Source organism: Heterodontus francisci, unplaced genomic scaffold, assembly GCF_036365525.1.
Source record: "Heterodontus francisci isolate sHetFra1 unplaced genomic scaffold, sHetFra1.hap1 HAP1_SCAFFOLD_86, whole genome shotgun sequence".
In the NCBI taxonomy this organism is placed as follows: Eukaryota; Metazoa; Chordata; class Chondrichthyes; order Heterodontiformes; family Heterodontidae; genus Heterodontus; species Heterodontus francisci.
Genome location: NW_027141093.1, coordinates 2308340 through 2324798, shown reverse-complemented (window position 1 = coordinate 2324798; position 16459 = coordinate 2308340).

The window sequence follows — 16459 nt, the reverse complement described above, 5'->3', positions numbered from 1 at the left end:
CCCGTTCTGTTGCCTCTGCTGCCCCAGGACCCGTTCTGCTGCCCCAGGATCCGTTCTGCTGCCTCTGCTGCCCCAGGACCCGTTCTGCTGCCTCTGATGCCCCAGGACCCGTTCTGCTGCCCCAGGACCCGTTCTGCTGCCTCTGCTGCTCCAGGACCCGTTCTGCTGCCCCAGGATCCGTTCTGCTGCCTCTGCTACTCCAGGACCCGTTCTGCTGCATCTGCTGCTCCAGGACCCGTTCTGCTGCATCTGCTGCCCCAGGACCTGTTCAGCTGCCTCCGCTGCCCCAGGACCTGTTCTGCTGCATCTGCTGCCCCAGGACCTGTTCTGCTGCCTCTGCTGCCCCAGGACCTGTTCTGCTGCCTCTGCTGCCCCAGGACCAGATCTGCTGCATCTGCTGCCCCAGGACCTGTTCTGCTGCATCTGCTGCCCCAGGACCAGTTCTGCTGCATCTGCTGCCCCAGGACCTGTTCTGCTGCCTCTGCTGCCCCAGGACCAGTTCTGCTGAATCTGCTGCCCAGGACCCGTTCTGCTGTCACTGATGCCCCAGGACCCGTTCTGCTGTCTCTGCTGCCTGATAGGTAAGGAGCTGAATGCGAGCCTGCAGTGACCATGGTCCAATGGTTTGGTGATGCCTTCCTGCAGGTTCGCCTCCAGGTGACAACAGATAGGTGGAAGATCCTCTTCCCCAGGGATGGGAGGTGGAGACCTGTCCACCTGAACAAGCAAAGCTGCTTTGAGATAGAAGGTGAAGTCAGCAGCCGTGGGGTCATCCCCAAGACATGGATCCAGTGCACGAAGTGGGTCAATGACCGGATCCGGGCTGCTCAGACGCAAACTCAAAACACTTTGGACTCTTTGGACATTGCGCATGGCAGAGTGAGAGGGAGTGTTTGGTGGAAAGGGAGTGACCACCCAGTCATGTGTATTGGGGAAGGGCAGCAGGACATGCTGCCTGAGGCTTGGCTGCATCTCGGTGGGAGGTGCACGTCAGTCATTGTATAAACTCACACAGTCCCTCGAGAGGGGCCACATGCAGGAGGAATATGTGTGTCCACATCATGGACTGCTGGACTATCACCATCAGAGACATTGGGCTTGTCCCCGCTGGGAGACTAACTTTGTTGATCATAGTGGCTGCAGGAGAAGACAGCCCACAATCGGAAAGAGCATGTCAAGACTGGCAGTGGATGCCTTATCTCCATGTCCTCATCCCGATGGAGGAGGAGGCCATGGAACAGGCCGGGCAGCAAAGCAGCTGCTCCATAGCTGATGGAGAGACAGGGACACCGACCTAAGAGAGTGAGTGAACATCTCCTGGGGCACAAGGGAGCATCCGCTGCATAGGAGCCACACTGCTCATCTGTTCACCACTGCATCAATGGAGCTGCACAGTAGGGGTGGTTGGAATGTCACGATGGGCAGACCCTAACCCTTCAATGTCCCTGTTTTCACATGCAGGCTAGGATGAACGACAAGAGCGAAGAGCTGGAGAGACTGTGGGACAGCCAGACACCTCTGAGGAGGAGGAGGGAGCCTCAGATGGTGCACCATCACCTCATTCCCCTGCACCCTCCACCAGCACAGAAACCCTCAATCGGTGGGTATCCACTTGCTGTTAGATTTGGGCACACAAGCTGGTGAGCACGTCACAGACAGGCCCGGGCAGCTGACGGAGGCTGTGACAGCCGAGGCCACTGGCAGTTGGAAGTCTGTGGGAGGCCAGGCCCATGCTGAGTCCCAGGCTGATGACGTGCCTCTGGTGTCACCAGCAACACGGGAAATGCTGCAGCTGCAGCAAGAGGTCAGGCAACATCTGGCAGAGTTGCCAGAGGTTATGTGTACCCAAGTTCGGATGATGGAGGAGTCCATCCAGGCCTTGCATGCTGTACTGTCTCTGATGGGGGTGTGTCTGGCTTCCTTCCTTGAGAGATTGGTGACTCTGATGGAGAGCCAGATCCAGCCGACCAATCAGTGGCTGCCGGAGATGTCCGCAGACCTGCACTCCATCGCTTTGTCCATGAGCTCCATCCAGCGGTGACAAGGCGAGAGGGGGGACGAGGCACCTGAACTCTTCACCAGGTCCACTTCCCTCTCAGGTCAGCAGGGAGTTACAAGTGTGTCTTATAAGGGGGAGGAGCAGCTGGCTGCTACATCTGGGGTCTCCTCTCAGGGTGCTCCTGGTGTGGACAGTAGCTCCAAAGCCCCTCTGCCAGTGACACAAGTGATGCCAGTGCCTGCCTCCATCATCCTCGATGACAGAGGGGGGTCCCTGTACCTGTGCAGGAGGCCCTCAGTGTGCCGGGGCCCTCCAGGTTCCTCAGGCAGCAAGAGGACGGCCACCAATGTCATCCCAAGCCATGGGGCAGCAAGGTCAGCAGCCTGTCTCCACCTCAGCTGACAGAGCAGGGGGAGCACCACGTAGGAGCACCCGGAAAAGATTTAAGAAGAGCAACTAGATTCACTGAGGGGTTTACGGGTGAATGTACATTCCAGATGGATAGGGTTGTGTTTGGTGTCACACGGAAGAAAGAAATGATGTTCTCTCACTATGTCTCCTTCCCATTGTTGATGCCCTTTGGGACTTCATTTAAACCCTTCCTCCCAAGGGGCTGGAAGTGAGGGACCAAGCCCTGAGTTCACAAAGCTTCGGCCTTGTCACTGTGCGATGTGTACCTGGACACTGCAGTGCAGAAGGAAGGAGGCGACAACAGGGCTGCTTAAAGCTAAGACTTTTTTGCTGTGGTTCCAGAAGGTGGTAAGGCTCAAAGGAAACTTGAATGTATAAGGGTGTCTCATGTCTCCCTTGAGTGTATCTCATGGCCCCTTTCCTACATGTGCCTGAGGTTCTTCATCTGGCACTGCTTGGGCAGCATCCTCCTCCACATCCTCATCATCAGAGGAGACATCACACTCCACGATATCCTCACTAGTCAGCACCTCGCTGCTCTGTAATGCCAGATTGTGCTGTGCACAGCAAACCACCACGATATGCGAGACCCTCGCCGGGACATACTGAAGGGCTCCACTGGATCGATCTAGGCACCTGAATCTCATCTTCAGGAGACCAATGGCCTCCTTGATGGTCGCTCGTGTTGACCCGCAGCAGGTGTTGTACCTCTCCTCTGCATCCGTGCGTGGGTTCCTCACAGACGTCAGTAGTCACGTCCTCAGTGGGTAGCCCTTGTCTCCAAGGATCCATCTCTGAAAGCGGATGGGACCGCGGAAAGGTTCTGGCACCTGGGAGTGCCTTGGTATGCAGGCATTGTGGCTGCTTCCCGGGATTTGTGCACACACCTATGGGATCCATTTGCAGTGGTCGCAGACCAATTGCACACTGAGCAAGTGGAAGCCCTTCCTGTTGAAGGCTGCTGGCTGGTCTGCAGGAGCCTTGATGGTCACATGGGTGCAGTCAATGACACCCTACACCTGGTGGAATCCAGCGATGGCCCCGAATCCTATAGCTCTCTCAGCTTGATTTTGGATCAATGTGCACATAGTCACCGGCCCTCCTGAACAGGACATTGGTGACCTCCTTGATGCACTGATTCACTACAGACTGTGAGATTCCACACATATCTCCAGTGGATCCCCGCAATGATCTGGTGGTGAAGAAGTTCAGTGGCACGGTGACCTTCAATGACACTGGCATCAAGTGCCCACCAAGTCGCAGGGGGCACAGCTGCATCATGGCAGAGAGATCAGTGACGACCTCCGTGGAGAGGTGCAGTCTGCGGAGACACTGTCACTCGGACATCTGCAGGTAGTTGAACCTCGGCTGACGTGTTCCTCTGCCTCCTTCTCCAGCCTCCTGTTCGAGGCTGGCATTCCTGTGGGCCCCCATGCTGCTGTGGTGCCCCTGCTGGTGCCTGTGCCTCCCTCCCTTCCTCTCTACTCCTCCTCCTCCTCCTCAATGGGAGCCTCGAATCCAATGAGAGCCTCGAATGAGGCCCATGACAGGTTGCCCCTCCTTGAGTGCAAGGCCTTCACAGTAAACAACACCCAGCCACATTTACCTCACTTGTCATCCTCAATGAAGTGGCACTGCCCCAATGGCACTCTGGTGTTGTTCCCGCTGCAGAGCTGTCACATTGGCCCCCACTCCTGACAGTGTTTCCTGATGCCCTTTCCCCCTCCACCCTTGCTGCCAAGTTTTGCTGCCTCACCCGATAGCTTCCCAGTGAAGCCAACACTCAGCTCCCACCTCCCAGTCACCTCCTATAACCAGGCGAGGCACTGAAGCCCCGTGGCTCCCGTGTGCTATTAGTTCAATTGGATCCAGTGAATAAAATTGCTGACAATTGGCCTCATAAATACTTGAAATGCCTTCTTGCCGAGTGGATGTGCGAAGTCTGCCCTCCATGTCAGCCGCTGACAGAAAAATCCGGTCCAACGTCTTCCATCCCTATTTTATACACCCCCCTCCCCCTCCCCAGCCTCCATTCCCGTCTCCGACGGTCCCTTAAAATTCTGGCCCATGTCTCTAAGACTAATGGGAGTGAAACCACATCTGCTCCTTAGACTGAAGAGGGAGAGCTGCTCTCTCTGTGTTTAAAGTGAATGAATCTGCTCTTTACCTTGTCTTACTGGAACGTTCACTGTCTGGAAATGTCTGTTTGAAAATGTTTTCCTGTTATATTAATGGAGCAGAGGAGCCGATGTGAGGTACTGTTGAACAGAGAGGTTTGGAAGTGGGTGAAGGGGTGGAGTGACGGTGTGAGTGAGAGGCGCAGTGAGTTGGCCATTATCAATAGAGTGTCAGGAATGAAGGTCAGAGGAACAGACCAGGCAGGAAACACAGAAAGAACGAGGAGAAGCTGGTGTGAAAAACAGAGATTAAACAACGGGCTTGTTCATTTGGTTTGGGTCTGGTGTTTAGAATACCCGGAATCTGGGTTCACTTCCCTTCCAGCTCAGCGAATTGTATCAACATTATGTTCATAAAACCATAGAATGATACCCAAAGAAGGAGACCATTTGGTCCATTGTGTCAGTGCTGTCTCCTGTAATCTGTACATTTTTCCTTCCAGTATTTATCCCAATTGCTTTTCAAAGTTACGACTGAATCTGCTTTCAAGTCCTGATCAGACAGTGCATTCCAGATCACAACACATCACTGTATAAAAAATCATTCCTCATTTCGCCTCTGGTTCTTTTCTCAATCACCTGATAAATACATCCTCTGGTTACTGACCCTTTTGCCACTGGAAACAATTTCTCCTTATTTAACTTATTGAAAACCTTCTTGATGATGTCACATACTAGACTGCCAGTAAAACTGAAGCCCATGGAATAAAAGGGACAATGACAGCATGCATATGAAGTTTGCAGACTGATCGGAACAAAGGAGCAGGAGTAGGCCATTCAGCCCGTCGAGCCCACCCTGCCATTCAATATGATGATGATTGATCATCCACTTCAATGCCTTTTTCCCACACTATCTCCATCTCCCCTATGTCATTTGTATTTAGAAATCTGTCAATCTCTGCTTTAAACATACTCAATGACTGAGCTTCCACAGCCCTCTGAGGTAGAGAATTCCAAAGATTCACAACCCACTGAGTAAAGAAATTTCTCCTCATCGCTGTCCTAAGTGGCTTTCCCCTTACGTTGAAATTGTGTCCCCTGGTTCGAGACTCCTCAACCGGGGGAAACATCTTAGCTTCATCTACCTGTCTATCCCTTTAAATATTTTGTAAGTTTCAATGAGATCACCTCTCATTCTTCAAAACTCTAGAGAATACAGGCCCAGTTTCCCCAATCTCTCTTCATTTGACAGTCCCGCCATCCCGGGAACAGGTCTGGTGAACCTTCGTTGCACTCCCTCGATGGCAATGATATCCTTCCTAAGGTAAGGGGAACAAAACTGCACACAGTATTTCAAACTGCAGACCAACCAAGGTTAAATGAAGCAAGACTTCACTACTCCTGTACTCAAATCCTCTTGTGATAGAGGCTAACATATCATTAGCCTTCCTAATTGCTTGCTGCACCTGCATGTTAGCTTTCAGTCACTTATTGACAAGGACACCCAGGCCCCTTTGTACATTCACACTCTTACCATTTAACAAATAATCTGCACATCTGTTTCTCCTACCAAAGTGGATAACCTCACATTTTTACACATTATATTTCATGTGCCACTTTCTTGTCCACTCACTAAGTCTGTCCAAATTCCCTTGAAGCCGCTTTGCATCTTCCTCACAACACACATTCCCACCTAGTTTTGTGTCATCTGCAAACTTGGAAATACTACATTTGGTCCCCACATCCAAATCATGTGAACAGCTGGGTCACAGTGTGGTGGTGAACAGTTGTATTTCTGTCTGGAGGAAGGTTTACAGTGGGTTCCCCATGGTTCCTCATAACTTCAGTTATGTGCAGACACTGGAAAAGCTGGGGTTGTTCTCCTTGGAGCAGAGCAAGTTCAGAACAACTTTGACAGAGTTAGAATCAAGGAATCAAATGGTTACAGTACAGAAGGAGACCATTCAGTCCATCATGTCCATGACAGCTCTTTGCAAGAGCAGATCAGCTAATTCCACTCCTCTGCCCTTTCATTGTAGCCCTGCAAATTTTCTCTATTCAGGTGTTTATCCAATTCCCTTTTGAAAGCCACGATTGAATCTGCCTCCAGCACACTCTCAGGCAGTGTATTCCAGATCCGAACCACTCACTCTGTCCCGCACCCCGGTACCATTGCAGAAAATCTTTTCTGTTCATTTCATCCCTCATAAATAATTGAAATGAAATGTTTATTAGGAAATGCACAACATAAAAAGGAGAGAGAAATAAATGCTGAGTAAAATAGAAGTCAATGTTTGGAAGGTAAAAAGAGCAAAAGATGTAACTTTTATTCTGGATGAGTGAGAGGAATACATCACACTTTGGCGCTTTTGTAAGAGGATTTACTGATAAACCTGGGATTTGAGAGGAAGCTGGTTCATGGTTTACAGAACAAATTCAGCCCCTGGGGTGGAGCCAACAGCTGCACCGTCCAATAACAGACAGGACGGGGACACTGTCTCAGGCCTGGTGAGCTCAGTCGATGAAAGCATGAAACTCTGAATCTCAAGTTTTTGAGTTTGAGCCCACGGTGGGTGTTTTCTATTTCCTTTTTAGGCCGATTTTATAGGCGTTATCCAGCTCTGAAATCCTCGGCAAAGAGTCCAAGGAGTGTTTGAAATGAGATTTAACAGCAGTATGAGAAAGTCTCTCCTTGATTCAGGACTCTTACCTCTCTGCAGCATCTCACTGCTGAAGATTGAATTTGGTCTCATTTCATTCTCAGCTCAGGGTCAGTGTGGATCACTGGGACTTCTGGCTGTCTCCCACTTCACAATCCATCAGTGCTGAGAAATCAATGGGGAATATTACTCACATGTTGTAATGTTTTATAAATACTTGAATGAATTTCACACTGTGTCTAACAGTGTGAATCTCCCCTGGTATATCAGCTCATCAACACTTCAACAGAACATTCACATAATGTGAGCTCTGAGATCTGTTCAGATCCCATTCCCAAGACCTGGAAAGTGGGATTGGGCTGGATCACTCTTTTTCAGCTGGCACAGACACGATTGCTAAATGGTCTCATTCTGTGCCATAAATTTTCTCCATTTTCGATGTTCTATGAAGTGAGGTGTGATTTTGAGGGGCAATTCCACCAGGGTTATATTTTCTACCAAAACAATGACACAAGGGATACTTCACTTTTTTATTCATTCATTCATGCGATGTGGGCATCGCTGGCTCGGCCAGCATTTATTGCCCATCCCTAATTGCCCATGAGAAGGTGGTGGTGAACTACCTTCTTGAACCGCTGCAGTCCATGTGGGGTAGGTACACCCACAGTGCTGTGAGGAAGGGAGTTCCAGGATTTTGACCCAGCGACAGTGAAGGAACGGCGATATAGTTCCAAGTCAGGATGGTGTGTGGCTTGGAGGGGAACTTGCAGGTGGTGGTATCCCGTGCATTTGCTGCCCTTGCCCTTCTCGGTGGTAAAGGTCGCTGGGTTTGGAAGGTGCTGTCGAATGAGCCTTGGTGCATTGCTGCAGTGCATCTTGCAGACGGTACACACTGCTGCCACTGTGTGCCGATGGTGGAGGGAGTGAATGTTTGTAGATGGGGTCCCAGTCAAGTGGGCTGCTTTGTCGTGGACGGTGTTGAGATTCTTGAGTTGGAATTGCACCCATCCAGGCAAGTGGAGAGTATTCCATCACACTCTTGACTTGTGAATTGCAGATGGTGGACAGGCTTTGGGGAGTCAGGAGTCATGGATGAGTGAGAGGAATATATCACACTTTGGGGCTTTTGTAAGAGGATTTATTGATAAACCTGGGATTTGAGAGGAAGCTGCTTCATGGTTTACAGAACAAATTCAGCCCCTGGGGTGGAGCCAACAGCTGCACTGTAATTACTCACCTCAGGATTCCAAGCCTCTGACCTGCTCTTGTAGTCACATTATTTGTATGGCTACCCATGGTAACCTCCATGATGTTGATGGTGGGGGATTCAGTGATTGTAATGCTATTGAATGTCAAGGGGAGATAGTTAGATTCTCTCTTGTTGGAGATGGTCATTGCCTGGCACTTGTGTGGTGCGAATGTTACTTGCCACTTATCATCCCAAGCCTGTGAGACTGAAATAGCTCAGTTGGGAGTGTGTTAGACTGAAGATCCCTGATTCAATCTGGGGTTTTGGCAGTTCTCCTTTATTCTGCATCGCCCTTTGGTTTTGACTCTTGAGCTGCACAATTTACACTGAAATTATTTCCCCAACTCTGAAGGTTGGATTGGAATAGAGAGATATCAAGGATGGGAAATATTTACATTGTCAGCTTTAGCTTATTCTCTATCTCCTTGTGTCCTTTTCCCCAGTTTTTGAATCTTTCGGGGCCGGGAGAACATTTGATTTGCTGCATATGTCCCAAACTGAAGCCTTTTCCACATCTCTGGGCGGTCAGACTTGCTCTGTCTGTTTTTGCTGCTCGTGACCATTAACGAGAACAGGCCACGAGTTCAATGTTTATCAGCAAACGGAAGATAATTGGAAAGAATTCTGTGTTACTCCAGACCAGTGACAAAGATGCAATGGATGTTTTTCAAAATAAATTCCCTTTGACATTTTATGTAAACTTGTTTGCATCTAAAAGTTGGATTTTAAGTGTTGCAAAAATGTGACGAGTGAACACAAACCTCATGGTGCTCATTTTCAGATTTATTGCAGTCTTCCGACAAAACAAGTGAAAGAATATTCCAATGAAATGATTTGGAAAGTAGGTGTGACTTTTGTTGGTGCCTGTCTTTGCTCTGTTGGTGAAACTTTCTTGCACCTGACTCCTGGTCATGTCTCTGTTTCCTCTATTGAATGAGGAAGGAGGTATTTGATCAGAAATCAACTGGATTGTGTACCTTTGAGAGGGGATTTCTGCACCATCAGGGCTGGAAACAGGAGTGAGTGAAAGACAATGTGTGGAGTTTGATTTTGTACAGGGGGAGAGCAAATCTAACAGGACTGTGAGATATTGGCCTGGATTTTACAGCCCCAATAGCGGTGAACTCTGAGACTTTCACTGCTATTGAGGGTCTGAACAGCACTCCAACTGCCAGTACATGCACACACTAACACCAGCATCTGGAAGTTGTGGTGGTGAGAAATGTGCTTAGAAGGAGCCTCTGATCATAATCGCACCAGCCAACTCTTTAAAGTGACAGGGACCTGTAGTTCAGCAATTTGGGCTCATTGCCCACAATGTACCCTGATTTTTACCTGGGTTGGATGAGAGCCGGTACCAACAGGCTCAGGGCCTGCTCGGGAAGGACTTTTCTGTTGACACAACAGCTCCATTCTTCCAGGAAGACACCGGCAGCAGCAGTGGTCAACTTTCAGAAAGGAGTTCAGAGATTTTAAATGTTGTATTTTATTTCTTAATTGTATGTAACTTTTTAGCATGGCCTGATCAGAGTTCTTAAATTTACATCTGACTTTTTATTAACAAGATTGAAGTGCTTTTAAAAGATCTCTAAATGTATATGACTTTTTATCAAGATTTACTTGGCTTCTTTGTAAAGACTCTTGAGCAAGATTGAAGTGACTTTTAAAAACTACATCTTATCCTTTAAAATCCTGCTTCCATGTAGATGACATTGGAAGATGACTTCAGAATAGCTTAGACTATCTTTCTAACAGGTACTGCAACAGCTTCAGACCTACTTTTCTGCAAAAGCTGGTGAATTACCTTCCGGGAGCGGAGAGGAGCGGAGCGGAGCAGACCTATATGGACCGATATGAGGAGAACGTTGAGAGCGGAGCCTATAAATCCAATCCGAGGATCGAGGCCCAGTCTCTTACCTTCCAGGAGTGGAGTGGAGCTCTTCCAGTGTGCTGGAGTTTTGAAAAAAAAAGAAGCCAACTGTGATGTCAGAGGAGAGCTGCAAGGTGATTGGTTGGTGAGGCACTGCTGTTAGTGTATTTAAATATCATAAAGAAAAGGGCAAAGTTTTTTAGTTGAAAACAAAACCTCTGCTGATAAGATGAGTACTACTAAAGTGTTTTTTTTATTCAATGTAACTTATGAAGGACTTTAGATTGTAGTGGGTAGAACAAGGCCCCGAGTGTCATTAGCATTTTTTTAATTAAGGGAGTAACTAATTAATCTAAGGGTAAGTCATGGCAGGAGAACTCAGTCCCGTGATATGCTCCTCCTGCGCTATGTGGGGATTCAGGAACCCTCCCAGTCTCCATGACGACCATGTGTGCAGGAAGTGTATCCAGCTGCAGCTACTGGCTACTCGCATTATGGAGCTGGAACTGCGGGTGGTTTCACTGTGGAGCGTCCACGAAGCTGAGGGCGTCATGGATAGCATGTTTAGTGAGGTGGTCGCACCGCAGGTAATGGATGCACAGGCAGAAAAGGGATGGGTGACCACCAGATGGAATAGTAGGAGCAGGCAGGTAGTGCATGAGTCCCCTGTGGCCATCCCCCTCTCAAACAGATACACCGCTTTGGTTACTGTTGGGGGGATGACCTCCCAGGGGAAAAGAGCAACAGCACGGTCCGTGGCACCACAAAGGGTTCTGCCGCACAGCAGGGGAGGAAAAGGGGTGGAAGAGCTATTGTGATAGGGGAATCTATCATAAGGGGTGCAGATAGGCGTTTCTGTGGCCGCAAACGAGACTCCAGGATGGTATGTTGCCTCCCTAATACTAGGGTCAAGGATGTTTCGGAGCATCTGCCGGAAATTCTGAAAGGGGAGGGTGTGCAGCCAGAGATCGTGGTCCATGTTGGTACGAACGACATAGGCAGGAAGAGAGATGAGGTCCTGCAAAGTGAATATAGGGAGTTAGGCAGAAGGTTAAAGAGCAGGACCTCGAGGGTTGTAATCTCAGGATTACTCCTTGTGACACGTGCTAGTGCGGGTATGAATAGGAGGATTAGGCAAATGAATGCGTTGCTGAAGACTGGCGAAGGCGGGAGGGCTTCAGGTACTTGGATCATTGGGATCTCTTCTGGTGCAGAGGTGACCTGCACAAGATGGACGGGTTGCATCTGAACTGGAAGGGGACCAATATCCTTGTAGGGAGATTTTATAGTAATACACTGGAGGGTTTAAACTAGTCTTGCAGCGGGGGTGGGACCCAAAGTAGTAGTCTCTCCGATGAGATAGTTGAGGCAAATGGAGAGGTTAAAGCAAGCCAGTCCAGTAGGCAGGCCAGGCAGGGGCAGGACAGGGAGCGTGGAAGGTCTGGTGGGCTAAACTGCATTTACTTTAATGCAAGTATCCTTACAGGTAAGGCAGATGAACTCAGAGCATGGATCGGTACATGGGATTGTGGTATTGTAGCTATTACGGAAACGTGGTTGAGGGATGGGCAGGACTGGCAGCTCAATGTTCCGCGGTACCGATCCTTCCAGCGTGACAGAGGTGGAGGTAAGAGAGGAGGGGGAGTTGCACTATTGATTAGGGAGGACATCACGGCAGTACTTAGAGAGGATATCCCGGGGTGAATGTCCAGTGAGGCCATACTGGTAGAACTTAGAAATAATAAAAGGGTGATCCCTTTGATGGGATTATACTATCGGCCCCCCAATAGTCAGAGGGAAGTGGAGGAGCATATATGTAGGGAAATCACAGATAGGTATAGGAATTATAGGGTTGTAATAGTAGGTGATTTTAACTTTCCCAATATTGACTGGGACTGCCTTAGTGCTAAGGGATCAGATGGGGAAGAATTTGTTAAGTGAGTCCAGGATAGTTTTCTGAAGCAGTACGTGGATGGCCCGACTAGAGAAGGGGCTGCACTCGATCTCCTCTTAGGAAATGAGAATGGGCAGGTGGTTGATATGGCAGTGGGGGAGCACTTTGGGACCAGTGACCATAACTCTATTAGCTTCAAGATAGTTATGAAAAAGAATAGGACTGGTCCTCAGGTTGAAGTCCTAAATTGGGGGAAGGCTAATTTCTATGGCATCAGACAGGAACTCTCAAAAGTTGAATGGGAGAGGCTGTTTACAGGTAAAGGGACGTCTGGCAAGTGGGAGACTTTTCAAAGTGAGATAGGAAGAGTTCAGGGCCAGCATGTTCCTGTTAGATGGAAGGGCAAGGCTGGCAAGTTTAGGGAACCTTGGTTGACGAGGGATATTGAGGGTCTGGTCAGGACAAAGAAGGAGGCATACGTCAGGTATAGGCAGCTGGGATCGAGCGAGTCCCTCGAGAAGTATAGGGGATATAGGAGTATACTTAAGAAGGAAATTAGGAGGGCGAAAAGGGGCCATGAGATTTCCCTGGCAGATAAGATAAAGGAGAATCCTAAAAGATTCTATAAGTGTATTAAGAGTAAAAGGGTAGCTGGGGAGAGAGTAGGTCCCCTTAAGGATCAGTGTGGCAATCTATGTGTGAAGCCACGCGAAATGGGCGAGGTCTTAAATGAATATTTCTCGTCTGTATTTACCGTGGAGAAGGTCATGGAAGCTAGTGAGTTCAAGGGAGGGAACAGCGATATCCTGCAGCATATCAACATTACAAAGGAGGAGGTGTTGGAGGTTTTGAAGCGCATTAAGGTGGATAAATCCCCAGGGCCTGATCAGATGTATCCTGGGATGCTATGGGAAGCAAGGGAGGAGATTGCTGGGGCGCTGGCAGAGATTTTTGTATCATCGTTAGCCACGGGTGAGGTACCGGAAGACTGGAGGATAGCTAATTTGTTAATTAATAAATTAAATAACAAATCATGTCGCCTCTTTCTCTTCTAAACTCTGGCGGAGACTAGCCTAGCTTGTCCAATCTTTCCTCGTAAGACAGCCCACCCATTCCATGTATTAGTCTCGTAAACTTTCTCTGTACTACCTCCAATGCATTTCCATCCTTCCGCAAATAAGGAGACCAGTACAGTACTCAGTACTGCAGAAGAGGTCTCACCAATGTCCTGTATAGCTGAAGCATAACCTCCCTACTATTGTATTCAATTCCCATGGTGATAAATGATAACATTCTATTAGCTTTCCTAATTACATGCTGGACCTGCATACTAACCTTTTGCAATTCATGCCCTCGGACACCCAGATCCCTCTGCATCTCAGATCTCTGCAATCTCTCACCATTTAGATAATATGCTTTTTTATTCTTCCTGCCATAGTGGACAATTTCCGACTTTCCCACATTATACTCCATTTGCCAGGTCTTTGCCCAATCACTTAACCTATCTATATCCCTTTGTAGCCCCCTTATGTCCTCTTCACAACCTACTTTCCTACCTATCTTTGTGATCAGCAAATTTAGCAACAATACCTTCGGTCCCTTCATCTAAGTCATTTATGTAAATTGTAAAAAGTTGAGGCCCCAGCACAGATCCCTGTGGCACCCCACTCGTTACTTCTTGCCAACCAGAAAATGACCCATTTATGCTGACTCTCTGTTTCCTGTCAGCTAGCCAATCTTCTATCCATGCCAATATGTTACCCCCGACACCATGAGCATTTATTTTCTGCAATAACCTTTGATATGGCACCTTATCCTTCTGGAAATCGAAATACAATACATCCACTGGTTCCCCTTTATCCACAGCACATGTAACTCCCTCAAAGAACTCCAATAAATTGGTTAAACATGATTTCCCTTTCAAAAAACCATGTTGACTCTGCCTGATTACCTTAATTTTTTCTAAATGCCCTGCTATAACATCCTCTGTAATAGCTCCAAACATTTTCCCTAAGACAAATGTTAAGCTAACTGGCCTGTCGTTTCCTGCTTTCTGTCTCCCTCCCTTTTTGAATAAATGAGTTACATTCACTCTTTTCCAATCTAACGGAACCTTCCCGAATCTAGGGAATTTTGGAATATTAAAACCAGCGCATCAACTTTCTCACTAGCCAATTCAGGACCTGGCGACTTGTCAACCCGCAGCTCCAACAATTTGTTTAGTACCACTTCCCTGGTGATTGTAATTTTCTTGAGTTCCACCATCCCTTCAATTTCCTGATATACGGCTAATACTGGGATGTTATTTGTATCCTCAATAGTGAAGACCGATGCAAAGTATCTGTTCAATTCATCTGCCATCTCTTAATTATCCATTATTAATTCCCCAGACACACTTTCTATAGGACCAACAGTCGCTTTGTTAACTCTTTTCTTTTTAAAATATCGATCGAAATTCTTACCAGTTGACTTGAAATTCCTTGCGAGCTTTCTCTCATACTCTAATTTTACCTTCCTTATCAATCTTTTAGTAATTCTTTGCTGTTTTTTTATATTCTGTCCAATCTTCTGACCTGCCTCCCACCTTTGCACAATTATAGGCTTTTTCTTTAAGTTTGATAGTATCTTTAACTGTTTTCGTGAACCATGGATGGTGAGTCCCACCTTTGGAACTTTTCTTTCTCGTTGAAATGTATCTATTCTGTGTATTCTGAAATATCCCCTTAAATGTCTGCCACTGCATCTCTATTGACTTATCCCTTAACCTAATTTGCCAGTTCACTTTAGCTAGATCTGCTTTCATGACCTTATAATTGCCCTTATTTAAATTTAAAATACTAGTCTGGGACCCACTCTCCTCTCCCTCAAACTGAATGTAAAATTCAATCATATTATAATCGCTACTACCTAGGGGCACCTTAACTATGAGGTCATTAATTAATCCTATCTCGTTGCACAATGCCAGGTCTAGTAGAGCCTGCTCTCTGGTTGGCTCCAGAATGTATTGTTCCAAGAAATTATCCCCAAAACATTCTATGTACTCCTCATCTAGGCTACCTCTGCCCATCTGAATTTTCCAGTCTATATGTAGATTAAAATCCCCCATAATTATCACAGTACCTTTCTGACAAGCTGCCATTATTTCTTCCTTTATATCCCATCCGACAGTGTGGGTAATGTTAGGTGGCCTGTACACCACTCCCACAAGTGACTTCTTGCCTTTATGATTTCTCATTTGTACCCAAACTGCTTCTACATCGTGATCTCCTGAACTTAGGTCATCCCTCTCTATTACGCTAATAACATCATTAATTAACAGAGCTACCCCGCCACCTTTTCCAAGCTTCCTGTCCTTCCAAAATGCCATGTCACCTCCAATATTCACATCCCAATCTATGTCGCCCTGCAGCCATGTCTCTGTAATGACTATCAGATCGTACTTATTTATTCTATTTGTGCTCTCAGTTCATCTGTTTTGTTTCGAATGCTCCATGCATTCAGATACAGAGCATTTAGTTTTGTCCTTTTATTATTTTTGTCACCTCTAGCCTTATCTGTCGATTTACTCTTAGATTTGTACATTCTGTCCCTTCCTGTCTCGGTCTCTTTATCATTTCCCATATTTATACCTTTCTCTCTTGCCTTGTCTCTCCTCCTTGATTCACCATATCTTCCCAAATTTGATCCCTTGCCCCCACTATTCAGTTTAAAACCGTCTCTACTTCTCTAGTTATTTGGCTCGCTAGAACACCGGCACCAGCATGGTTCAGGTGTAGACCGTCCCAACGGTACAGCCACCACTTTCCCCAGTACTGGTGCCAATGCCCCACGAACCAGAACCCACTACTACCACACCAGTCTTTCAGCCGCACATTACTTTCTCTAATCTTATTTGTCCTATGCCAATTTGCACATGGCTCAGGTAATAATCCAGAGATGATTAACTTTGAGGTTCTGCTTCTTAATTTGCTGCCTAGTTCCTCATACTGACTTTGCAGAACCTCTATCCTTGTCCTGCCTATGTCCTTGGTACCGACATGGACCACGACGACTGGATACTCCCCCTCCCATTGTATGTTTCACTCCAGCCCTGAGCAGATGTCCTGAATCCTGGCACCGGCAGGCAACACAGCCGTCTGGACTCTTGCTCTTTGCTGCAGAGAACAGAGTCAATCCACCTTACTATACTGTCCCCTACTACCACTACATTCCTTTTTTCTCCCTCTTTGAGCTGCAAACACTTACTGCAGACGTGTTTG